The sequence below is a fragment of the Tamandua tetradactyla genome, chromosome 4, assembly GCF_023851605.1.
Source record: "Tamandua tetradactyla isolate mTamTet1 chromosome 4, mTamTet1.pri, whole genome shotgun sequence".
NCBI classification, from domain to species: Eukaryota; Metazoa; Chordata; class Mammalia; order Pilosa; family Myrmecophagidae; genus Tamandua; species Tamandua tetradactyla.
In genome coordinates this window covers 191,653,317-191,665,365 of record NC_135330.1, presented here as the reverse complement: position 1 = coordinate 191,665,365, position 12,049 = coordinate 191,653,317, and positions in this window count along the sequence as shown.

Below are 12,049 nucleotides of genomic sequence, written 5' to 3'. Positions count from 1 at the left end.
GTGGAAATTATTGTAATTCTTTGCCCAGCTCTCCTCTGCCTCCTCTTCTACACTCTGACATTCAAAAGTAGCGGCATGTCGGCTACACAGCACTTTTCACACATTCCTTGCTTATTTCCCCCAGAAACGCTGGAAGGCGGTCATCTGCAGCTCACAGGGTTGGAAACTGAGGTCCCAGAGCATTCCTGGGCCTTTATAGTCGGGCCTCGGGCCAGGGACCCAGTCCATGCTCTCCAGGGCTCCCCACCTCCCCTCTAGGGCCCCCCATCTCCCCTCCAGGGCACCACACCTCCCCTCCACAGCCCCCCATCCGGCCCCCTCCCTCCTTGGGGACACTGCCCTGTGATAGCGAGGCCACAGGCTTTCCCTCCCGCAGATGCCTTTCCAGGATGGTGTTTGTTTAAGGGGATGGGCTTGGAAGAGACCGTGGGACCAAGGAAATAAGCACAAAGAAAGAAACAGGGCTGGCAGAGCCGGGCCTTGGCCAGCCTCGCAGGGTCCCTCGGGAGCCCGGGAGCCGCTCCTGGGTACTGCTGCACCCCGCGTGGACGCCCTGTACCAATCCCGACCGCGGTGGACCCAGCAGCAATGGAAGGGGCCCGGGACCTCAATCCAGGGCCTCGCCCTCCCTGGGAGCTGTTCCCAACCCCAACCCCAGCCCTGCCCCCCTTTCCGTCCCTCCCCCACCCTCTATCCCCCTTCCCGTTCCCCAAAGAGGCAGAGCCTTCCCTGAAGAAGCACCTGAGGCCACCCCCGGTCACCCCCAGAAAGCAGATATCCCGCCTGCGGGTCCCAGGTCTACACAGGCCCATGTCTGCCCATTGCCAACCTCCCCGCCCCCTGGCCGGGCCTTTTACACACAAAGCCTCTGTGAGCAGCAGAGATGGCCGGCTTGAAGGCCTCTTCAGGAGGCCCACTGGGGTCCAGCTGGGCCGCCTTGACTTCCGGGACTTGCCACCCTAAGCGTGTCTGTCTCTCCACCTCTTTCTCCCAAAGGTACCTGCCATTCGCCTGGGGAGGTGAATGTCTGCCTGGTGATTTTGTTAGTATAGGAGGAGATGGTCCTCCAAAGCCTCTGCTGAGGAAGGGGGCGCATTTAAGTTCAGAAAGACAAAGGGAAGGGGTAATTCCTCAAGGGCGCCGATGGACAGCCCCGGGAGTCCACGCAGGCCCATGCAGCCACCGACCCCTCTCTCCCACCTCTCCCCTGCCCCCCCCCCGCCCCAGCCCTCACCCCTGTAGGGCAAAGATTGTCTGGAATTAGGATTTAAACCCCCGTCCTCAGCACCGTCCACAGTAGCTTGCGTGGACTGGACACTCAAATGTTTGTTAAGTGAATAAACAGTCCTATGAGGAAGTTTACGTAATTTTCTCTTTACATAGAAGCCTGAGGCTCTGAACAGCTAAGAAAGTTACTCCAAGCACACAATGAGTGAGAGGCAAAATTGGAGTTTGAATCCCTGGGGCAGATTGAATCATGTACCCAACAAGCACATGCTCTGAGCCTTCACTGGCCAGCACTCCCGTGGGTGTGGCCCCATTGTAAATAGGATCTTTTTGAAGCTGTTATTTTCAGTTAAGGTGCAGCTGATTGAAGCAAGGTGGGTCTTTATGCAGGTTACAGGCTGCCTTATAAAGAAAACTCATAAGTTATGGAAGCCAGAAAGGAGGGAATATCACCATGTGATGGGGGACAGAAATACCAGCCAAGGACCCCGAGGCTAGCTGGCAGCACCATCCTGCTACAGAGTCCAGGAGAAAGCATGCTTGCCATGACCTTGATTTTGGACTTCCAGCTTCAAAGCAGTGGGCAAATACATTCCCGGTGTTTAAGCCAGCCCATTGTGTGGTGTTTGTCATAGCAGCCCAGCAAGCTAAGACACCCCAATCGATCTGACTCTAAAAACTGTATCTTAAGCAGATAAAGGGTTAACCTAGAGAGGCTGATAACCACCCACCAAAGCTCCCCAGAGGGACAAGTGTAAGGAGTTGCAAAACCGAAGGATGCTGCTCTCCTGCTCCTGGCCTGTGTAATCTGGCTTTGTATGCTCTGAAGCAGAGTTGGCCTCGAGGCATTTACATTTACATGTCTTAAATAGCTCGCAGACGTGTTATTTGTTGCTGGAAAGCTCCATGCTTGGATGATCAATAAGTGATGCCTTAGCGGGTCTGGTGGATCTGATGAAAGACGCCCTGGTAGCCTTGAGGAGGTGCAGAAGCACAGAAGCTCATTTTCCCAGGTAGGGGGACGGCTGCCCTGCCTGGCTCTCAAAGGCCCCTCGGTGGGCTGCAGAGATTGCACTGGACCCTTACGAGGGCCCGTCACTGCAGGTGCCCTCCGGAGGTCCACCGACTCACAGCGTGTGGCATGTTCTTGCCGGCACTTGGTTGGGAAGGGATGTCTTGGGGCTGAACTGTGTGCCCCCGAAAGATCTGTTGAGGTCCTAACCCCAGGACCTCTGAATGTGACCTCATTTGGAAACAAAGTCCTGGAAGGTGTGTGAGGTCCTCCTGGAGCAGGTGGGCCCCGAAACCAAGGACTGTGTCCTTATAAGAAGGGCCTAAGACCAGGTGAGAGGGGCAGAGGCTGGAGGGGTGCACCTACAACCAAGGACCACCCAGGGTGGCCCGCAGCACCGGGAGGACCCCCCCTCGAGGTTTCGGAGGAGCAGGGCGTGCCAACACCCTGACTGCAGACTTCTAGACCCCAAAACTGTGGGAATACACTTCTGTATTTTAATCCCCCCAGTTTGTGATAATTTGTTTCAGCAGCCCCAGGAAACTGACAGCGTGGAATAAGAGACCCCTGAAAATCTGCACTAAAGGAACAGTTTGGGGGACTGGGTAATAAGAGGGGGGTGTTTGTGTGAAACAGAGAGAGAGAGAGAGAGAGAGAGAGAGAGAGAGAGAGAGAGAGCCTGCGTGATGGTGTAGGGGGCCTTTCTGGGGCCAGGGTCTCTCCTTCGTTTTACTTTGCAGGTTCAGTTTGATTCCTTTGCTCAGAAATAAGCGAGTTTCAGGAGGCATGTGCTCACCAGACTCAAGAAGGCTGCTGGGTAAACCAGAAGGTCAGTTGAGTGGCTGATAATAGGGAAGATGCTTTTTCCAGGACTGTAAATACTTAGGTCTGCTAGGGAGGACCCCCTACGCCCAGCCTGAAGGTACCTGGAGAACAGCATTCATTAGTAAATGTTTGGTGAGCAGACTCGGCACGGAGCTGGGGAGCTGTGCGGAAGTTGAACAACGGCCCTGACTCCTCATGCTCTCTCAGGAGCAGAACTGCTGTCCCCATCAGATGTAGCATTTCTCTCTTGGACAGTCCTGTCCACTGGGTTGCCTAGGGATGTTTCTCAAGACCATCTTCTTTCCATTTTGACAACTTACACAACTGTGGTAGTTAGATTCAGTTGTCAAATTGGCCAGGTGAAGGCACCAAGTTTTGTTGCTGTGGACATGAGCCAATGGTATGTGAACCTCATCTGTTGCTGATTACATCTGCAGTCGGCTAGGAGGCGTGTCTGCTGCAATGAGTGACGTTTGACTTAATTGGCTGGTGCTTAAATGAGAGACTCAACATAGCACAGCTAAGCAGCTCAGCATACCTCATCTCAGCACTCGCAGCTCAGCCCAGACCTTTGGAGATGCAGAAAGAAGTCACCCCGGGGAAAGCTGTTGGACAGAAGGCCAGCAGAGACCATCCTGTGCCTTCCCACGTAAGAAAGAACCTCAGTGGAAAGTTGGCTGCCTTTCCTCTGAAGAACTAACAAAACAAATCCCCTTTTATTAAAAGTCAATCTGTCTCTGGTGTGTTGCATTCTGGCGGCTAGCAAACTAGAACACACACTGTGATGTGTCTCACAGAACCTGCTCACTTGAGATATGTGTCCCTAGGAGCTACATATTTACAAGTAGTTTCTTGAAAAAAAAAATTACTTCTGCAGAGGACTAACCTCGTCGCTGCAACCGATTCTGCGAACTTCATTTTGTTCATCTCTTCGCCTCCACCCAACTGCCATGCATTGTAGCCCTTCTCCATGCTGGGCACCGTGCTGGGCACTGAGACTTCACATGGCAGTCACTGCCCAAGGAGTGCCATCCACGTTGAGAGAGACGAGAGGGGAGTGTCATAGATGCTGTCATAAAGGCACTGGCAGGGGACCGAGGAGGGATAAGAAGTGGGTATTTCATTTATTCACTTGGAATCTCTTTATTAAGCCCCTGCAATATGCGAGGCACCAAGGCTGCATGGCAGACACGGTCCCCACCTGCATGGAACTTACCGGGTATTGGGAGAGAGAGAGATTAAACCAATTATTACTAATAATGAGTTAAGTAATTATTAAGTATCAAATCCTTAAGGATGCATGGTAACTTGCCAGGGAGTAAAGCCAGGAAAGGCATAGCGGATGGTGACAACAGCATGTGCAAAGGCACCGAGGTTTGTGAGAATAGAGCTTCACATCTGGGGTGTGGGAGGGATGACAGGCTGTGCAGCAGATCGTCTCACCTGCAGACCCTGTGTCTGGACCACAGAGTTAGCATCTTTGTTCTGATTCACAGACCAGCCTTGGAACATGTAAACCCGCACTTGCGTGTATTTGTGTGTGCAGGTACCCCCATCTCTAAAGCGTATCTTAACTTTCTGATAGACTTGTCACCCATACCATTCCAGTTAATGACAGTGGCAGTCATGGCAGATTGAGAGCTGATAGGGCATTTTTGTAGTTGCAAGAGGGCGAGGATATTTGTTCTCATCACTGATGCATCAAAACAACACCTGGCAGAGACTAGATCAGGGGTTGGCAAATTTTTCTGTAAAGGGCCAGATAGAAAAAGTTTAGGATTTGTGGGCCAGGAGGCAAATTCGAGTTTATTATGTAGATACTTATAAAACCAGAGAGAAAGCAAATTTCCGTGACATTTTTATTGACAAAATTAAAATACAATAATAATGAGTACAGTTTTAATTATTATTAATCTACAAATGAGAAGACTAGAATTCTTTTTTGGGGGGATAACATTACGATTATTTGGGGTTTAGTATTTCCTAAACATCAAATTGATTGCAAATGTTCACCTCTAAAAACTTGAGAGCCACACAAAAATAAGCAGCAGGACTGATCTGTCCCACCAGCTGTAGTTTGCCAACTCTATATTAGGAACTCAGTGAAAAATTGTTGAATGAATGAAACAACCCCAGTCTCAGCAGACCATAACAAGCCCAGATCTTGTTTGCTCTTTGGTGACAATTTAAGCACGGAAATCAAGTTTGGATTGCAAAGGAGCTGCTGTCATGGAAATGGCCCATCTGCTTATCAAGGCTTCCAGCTGCTTCTCCCATGTCCATTTGCCTCCTTACCTTTCAAGCACAAGCCTGGTGAGCGAGTGCCTCATCCCTAACAAATCACCTCCATCTCTCCAAGGAGGCTATGAAGGGAGGGGAGGCTTGGCTGGACTGTGGAACCCAGGTTCTCTCTGATCTCTGCTTCCACAACAGCTGCATCCGAGGATGTCTCTTCTTCATTCATGGGACACAGCAAAGGGGTCCAAGCGCTCGAACAAATCTTTGCTAAAGAGTACCTGACCCAGGGGAGAGAGGGATGGACAGTCGGACACGGAGACAGGCTGAACGCCAGAGCCAGAGCGTCTGCACGGGTCCCGACAGCCTGCTTCTCAGACCCCGCAGAGGCTGCGTCTCTAACAAGGTCCAGGGCACGCCCCTGGCCGGAGGCCCACACTGTGAGAAGCTGAGGCCCCTCCACCTGGGAGCCTGATGCCTGCTGGACTCTCCGGGGTTAGAAAAAAACAGGGCCAATTTTTCTAAAAGAAGATATTTAATCACCTGTTATATTCTAAAAATGAAGAACTGCCAAAGCAGTGACACACATTTTGGCATATTTTACGTGTTCACAGTTTAACAAATTTATCACAGCTGCACACAGATACAAAGCAATATAATCGTGCCTGTCACAAAATTATTACAGTGTATGAAAAATGCCATCATCCACAGCATCGCGCAGGTGGCGTGCCCTGGGACAGGACACCGCTGTGAGGTTGTGCGATGAGCGCCTCTCACACTCGTCCATCTTCTCCGGGCCTGTATGTGACTGCGTCGAGGCTTCCCCTGAGTGCTCTGCCTAGGGGGCCCTAGGGGGCCCGGCGGTCGTATTGTCCCCACTGACCACAGCTGTGAAGCCCGGGGACCACAGGGCTCTGCCTTCTCCAGCTGTCCTAGGCCTGGCTTGGGGACCCACCTCTCCCCAGGCGACTGCCACAGGGAAGCCTGTCGCCTCCGGGCCGTCTCTCCCTTCTGCCATCCCAGAGGTGTGGGCCGAGCCCGTGGTGCCCACTGACCATCACCAGCCATGTCACCGTGGAGGGAAGGACCAGCAGACACCGGGGAAGGGAAGGGACCAGGCAGACATCAAAGAAGGAAAGGGACCAGGCAGAAACCGGGAAAGAGAAGGAGAGCCAAGAGAGGCCACCTGGCTGCCCCAGTCACTTTCCAGAGCTTCACTTCAGGGCGGTGCAGTGGGATCTGGCCCCACACCTGAAGGACTCCTTCTCAGGAAGCCTGGAAACCAAACCCAGCGGCTGCCAGTCCCCCAGAGCTCAGGTGGGCCCGATTCCTGGGCAGCCAGCCTTTGCAAAAGTACAAGACAAAAGAGGATGGCTCTGAACTATGAATGTTTTCGTTTGAGCAAAGGAATAATAACAAGGTCTCTGTGATTAATGACCTCACTTAGCAAACTGGACCCTCAACACAGACCACCCTCCTCGCAAACACACACTTGTTCCCCTTCATATCCCTGGGACTGTCATATTGTCTGTCTCAGTCATTTGTCCAATAATTGAAGTTTAGGAGAGTTCCACTGGACTCCTGTGTCACAGCTGAGCCTGGAGTTGCCTCTTGGGGGCCTGGCCAAGCCTCTAGAGACAGTCCCCCCTTAATCCACCCAGCTTCGTTCCCCACTGGGTCACCTTCATTCTGCGTATCAAGACTCCATGGGGACACATGTTCCTGTCATCCTGTGTGCCGGTTGTTTTTGCTCATGTGCATCATCTAAGCCAACCCTCTGTGGGAACCCGAGTCCCAGGGTCCCCAGCCCCAGGTGGCAGGGTGCTGGCGTGCCTGCAGTCCCACACGTCTCTCTTCTCCAGGTCACGGGTGCCCTGGACATTGTCCCCGTCATGGGCTCAGCCTGGCCAGGACATTACAGTGTCCCCTTTGCAAGTGTTCTGTGCCCTTTACTGCCTGCCCATCCCATTTCCCAAGCAGGGCTGCCCGGGCTCCTTGGGGAATAGGCTGGCACGACACCAAACTCTTTCAGCATTCAGACCCATTTTCCCCCAAGCTGCAGCCCCCGGCAGCTCACCTGGCTGCGTGGTTTAATCCACTCTGCCCCGGAGGCGGCTGCTTCCTCCCGTCCCTGGGGCCGATCCACAAATCAAGTGCTTCCTGGTGGGCTGAGAAAGTGGGTTCTGTTTAAGGATAAGAGCATCATTGAGACATAACCAAGGATGCAGAAGAGACTTTGGCCTGGAGGGAGACTGACCGTTTCTAAACGAGTCTTTGCTATCTGAATGTGGCAGAGTCTCCTTCACCGGAGGGACAAGGTTGGAATTGTGCAGCTCGTCAAGAAATAAATCAGCTCGGAAGTGAGTGTAAAGGACTTTGCAAACAGCGAGTATGCTTGGAATGCTAAGTCGGAGCCTGCACCATCAGAAATAAATGCTACCTCTTTCCAAATGTGGAGCTAGAGACATTCATAAATTCTTAGAGGCATGAAATAAACACAAGAGATGCCAAAAAAAAAAAAAAAATCCACAAAAGCAAAGACGTGAATAATTTTTAATCATCAGAATGACAATCTTTGATTTCCAATAGGTATATGATAAATATCAATTAAAGATTCAATAAAAAATATGTTCCTGCAAAAAAGAAACACGTTCGTAAATAATTAGTAAGCAGAGGGGGTAGTGATGAAGGATCTAAGACCCAGTTTGTTCAGTGTCTCAATCAGTGTACTTTCTTTTTTTGAGGTTGCAAACCTCAGCTCAAAAGGGCTTAAAGAGTAAAGATATTTGTTTGCTTTGCTTCTGTCAGTTGAAAGTCAAGAAGCAGGACAGGCTCCCGGGTGGCAGTTCCTGTGCCCTGTCTGCTCTGCCATCATCCATGTTAGCTTTATCCCAAGATTGTCGTGCCCTCGATTGGGTTAATGGAACAAGGTACCTTTCCTGATTCACAGTGGAGGTTAAGATGCAAGCTCTAAGTTCAGAGGGGCCTGTGATTGAACCCTGGCTCTTCACAAGCTGTGCATGCTGGGCAAGGGTGAAACTCATAGAGCACCAGGCTCCTCATTGGAAAATGGAAAGATTAATCGTGTCTATGTCATGGGATTCTTGTGAGAATTTAGTAGAATGGCATACAGTGAGCACTTGATAATGTAAGATCTCATTCTTTGTCTTAATTGAATTAATTGAAACCTTACAATGTGTGAGGCACTATGCTAGCTTACGGAGATGATGCCTGTGGGAAGACAGACAAATGTGGGCTGTTATGATAGAGTGGTGGGTGTCACACCAGGGGCCACATAAGGCAGGTAGGACCAGCCCTGGGAGATGACAGGGAGATAAGCAGGAAAAACTCTGTGCACAGCCCAGAGCTATTTTCATGCTTCATTTCAAGTCAAACCAAGTACTCTAGGATGATGGAATCAAAAAAGAAGGGAAAGAAGAACATTGTTGACTCAAAGGATGCAAAATACTTTTTTTATACACAGACACCTGACCTTTCTAGGCCAAAGAGGTCACACTCGGATTCAGCCCAGAGAACCAGGGTGTGGTGGGGCCCTGCAAGGGGCCAAGAGGAGGGGAAGTGGTTTCCTAGTTATTTGTTTCTTGAAGATGTTAGGGCCAGTAGTTAGCTCTGCCTGGAAATGCTTGATGCTTCGAGTGGATGGCAAACACTGAAGTGGTCAAGTGACTGCCCTGGGGAAGAAAAAAAAAAATCTATTTAAAATTACCATGAAAGTTAAACTGCTTGACTTGGAATTTTTAATTTCATCCTACTTTCCCATCCCTCTAGTACCTGCTTCTTCTCCCAAGTTCTGCTCATTCATGGGGACAAAAATCCAACCTCGAAGCTGTAGCCTGAAACATCATCTTCCCAGACTAATCAGCTTAACTGGCATTTAAATGTCAAGTGGCCACACTCTGCCAGGTGCTCCTGGGGAGACCCGGGAGAAGAGTTCCAGCCCCCAAAGAATTGTCAAAGTGGTGGGCAAGACCAGGCCGGCACAAGGGGGTGCTGTAAATGGCATGTGGGTTCCATCCCAGCTCCTCTAAAAGAACTCAGTTCACCAATGCAGATGGGTCCTGGGAACCCATAAATGTCTGGAAAAACCCGAGCCACAGAGAACCAATCTACCCCAACTGTGCCCTGTGCAGCCAGCTTAGGTCAGGGCACAGCTCCCTGCCCCATCCTGCAGAAATGACAAGGAGTGTCCTTTACCCATGCGTCATCATTCAATAAAATCCTGTGACAGAAATAGTTATAAGGAAAGGCTGCAGGAATCTTTCCACATCGGCCCGGTCATTCCTGAATGAAGGATAATGTTAGAAACAGGTTGGCTCCAGGTGTGTTTGACTTTTACAAGCACCGCCCACCCCCCACCCACCCCCATCCAAGGAAATGCCATTTGTTAAATTAATCTTTTAAAAATTCCTTCTTTAAAAATGCTCCACTTCGTGCATGTGAAATGTTCTCTCCTGTAGAGGTAAATCAGTAATCTGGGAGAGGAATTGAGCTCAGGCTGATATGGAAACCACACCAGGCCTCCCGGCGGCGGGTTGTCTGGCTGTTGGGAAGAGAAAACTGTGCTGGAAAGGGAGGCAGGATGTTCTCTAGGGGTAGGAATGTGCTGGGAGAAACTCCTTTTAAGCCCGGGAATGAAGAAGGTGCTGGAGCACGCACCCTAACATCATCATTGCATCAGCTTCAAAGACCACGAGCTACTGCTTTTCTCAGTGCCAGTCCTTCACCTGCCAACGAGGGCCGCAGCAGCTGCTTTTCTATGTCTGAGACAAAAAAATAATCATGGGATTAAAGAGAGGCAGTGAATATTTTTACTGTGAGGAAAGACTGTTTTCGGCACATCTGGGCAAGACTGGAACCTACCAACTGCTTAATCTAAAATGCTCCTGCTTCCTAGGGATGGTTTATTGCATTACTTCCAAGTTTTATCACTTTATTTCCAATTTGTATCCGTAGGGACAAAACAAAAATGATTTTATGAATCACAGGAAATGAGTCAAGCTGGGTATAATTCGATTTTAGCTGAGGATATTGAGGAGCCCCAGAGGAATGCAGCACTTTTTCAGAGCTTCTAAAATGGGATCTGAAGTGGCAAACGGTTATTTTTGCCCGTAATTTAATAAAATGACAGAGCAAGTTAAGTTATTAAACATCTGACAACCCACCAGCATTCTGAGTACTGAGTGCACTGAATTTCACTTTCTAAATAATGCAGAAAGGAAAGATGAAAGTATTATAGGTGCTATGCTTAAGAATAAATGAAGAAAATATGTTTAGTTTTATGAAGAAATTCAAGTCCTCAAGACCTCTATTTAAAAAAAGAAACAACAGTCAACCAGATTAAGAGGAAAGGGACATTTCTTTTAGCTTTACTACTTGCCATTTAAATTGTTACTGTGGCTTAGGAAATATCTGCCATTTGTATCATCTGGATGTTGATGACAAAGATGACATTTGTGTTTGGAAAATGCTGCTATGCCAAAGAATCAGAGGAAATAAATCTGAAAAAAAGAGAAGAAAAATGAACCAGTTCTTTTGGGCCCAATACCTGTTTATGAATACCATAAAATTTCAATTTGTCATGTGGCATTCTGGCGGCTTATTTGGAGAATTGGTAAATCCACTTGCCAAGGCTGCTGTCACAAAGCATCACAACTTGGTGGCTGAAAAGAGCAGAAGTGCCTTGTCTCGCAGTTCTGGAGGTTGCTGTGATTTCAGAGTCCAAAATCAGGGTTTGGGGGAAGGGCTGGGCTCCCTCTGAAACCTGTGGGGAAGAATCCTTCCCGGCCCCTTCCGGCTCCTGGTGTTTCCCAGCCATCCTTGACAGTGCTTGGCTTGTAGAGCCATCACTCCGATCTCGGTCTCCATGGCCACATGGCCTTCTTCCCTCGTCTGTGTGTCCAGATTTCCTTTGCTTACAAGGACGTCAGGCATGTTGTTTTGGGCCCCACCCCAATCCGATTTCACCTCGTCTTAACTAATCACATCTTCAAAGATCCTATTTCCAAATGAGTGCACATTCAGGGGACCGGGGCAGGGGCTGCGGTTAGGACTTGAACGTGTCTTTTGGGGGACACAATTCAACCCATTATGCCATTCTAATATTTTGTTCTCTGAATTGACTTCTACTTCCCATCTAGGAAAAATAATTGGGGATTATATAAAGAGTTTTGATGGTATTACATTTTCAGAAAGTGAGGAGGGAAATTACTGTTTAGGACTAAACATAAAGGGAGGTTTTCTCTCAGTATCATCCCTGAAAATAGAGGAAGTCCACTAATATACAAGCTTTTAGAAGGGTTATTGGGGAAAGACACCTTGGTCTCAAATAGGGCTGTCAGACTTAGCAAATAAAAATATAAGATGCCCAGTTTAATTCAAATTTCAGAAAAGCAGCAAATAAATATATTTTTTAGTATGTGTGCTCCATGCAATATTTTGGACATATCTATACCCACAAATTTTTTGTTTATATGCAATTCAAATTTAACAGAACACCCTGTATTTTATCCCACAACCCTAGCATAAAATAGTCTTGAAGTGCTAGTTTTATATAGTCATCATTTATAGTTGATGTTTCAGTTTGCTTAAGCTGCCAAAATGCAACATACCAGAAATGGGTTGGCTTTTACTATGAGGGTTTATAGCTTACAAGTTACAGTTCTAAGGCCATGAAAATGTCCAAATTAAGGCATCCACATGAGCGTGCCTTCTCTGAGGAAAGGCCCCCAG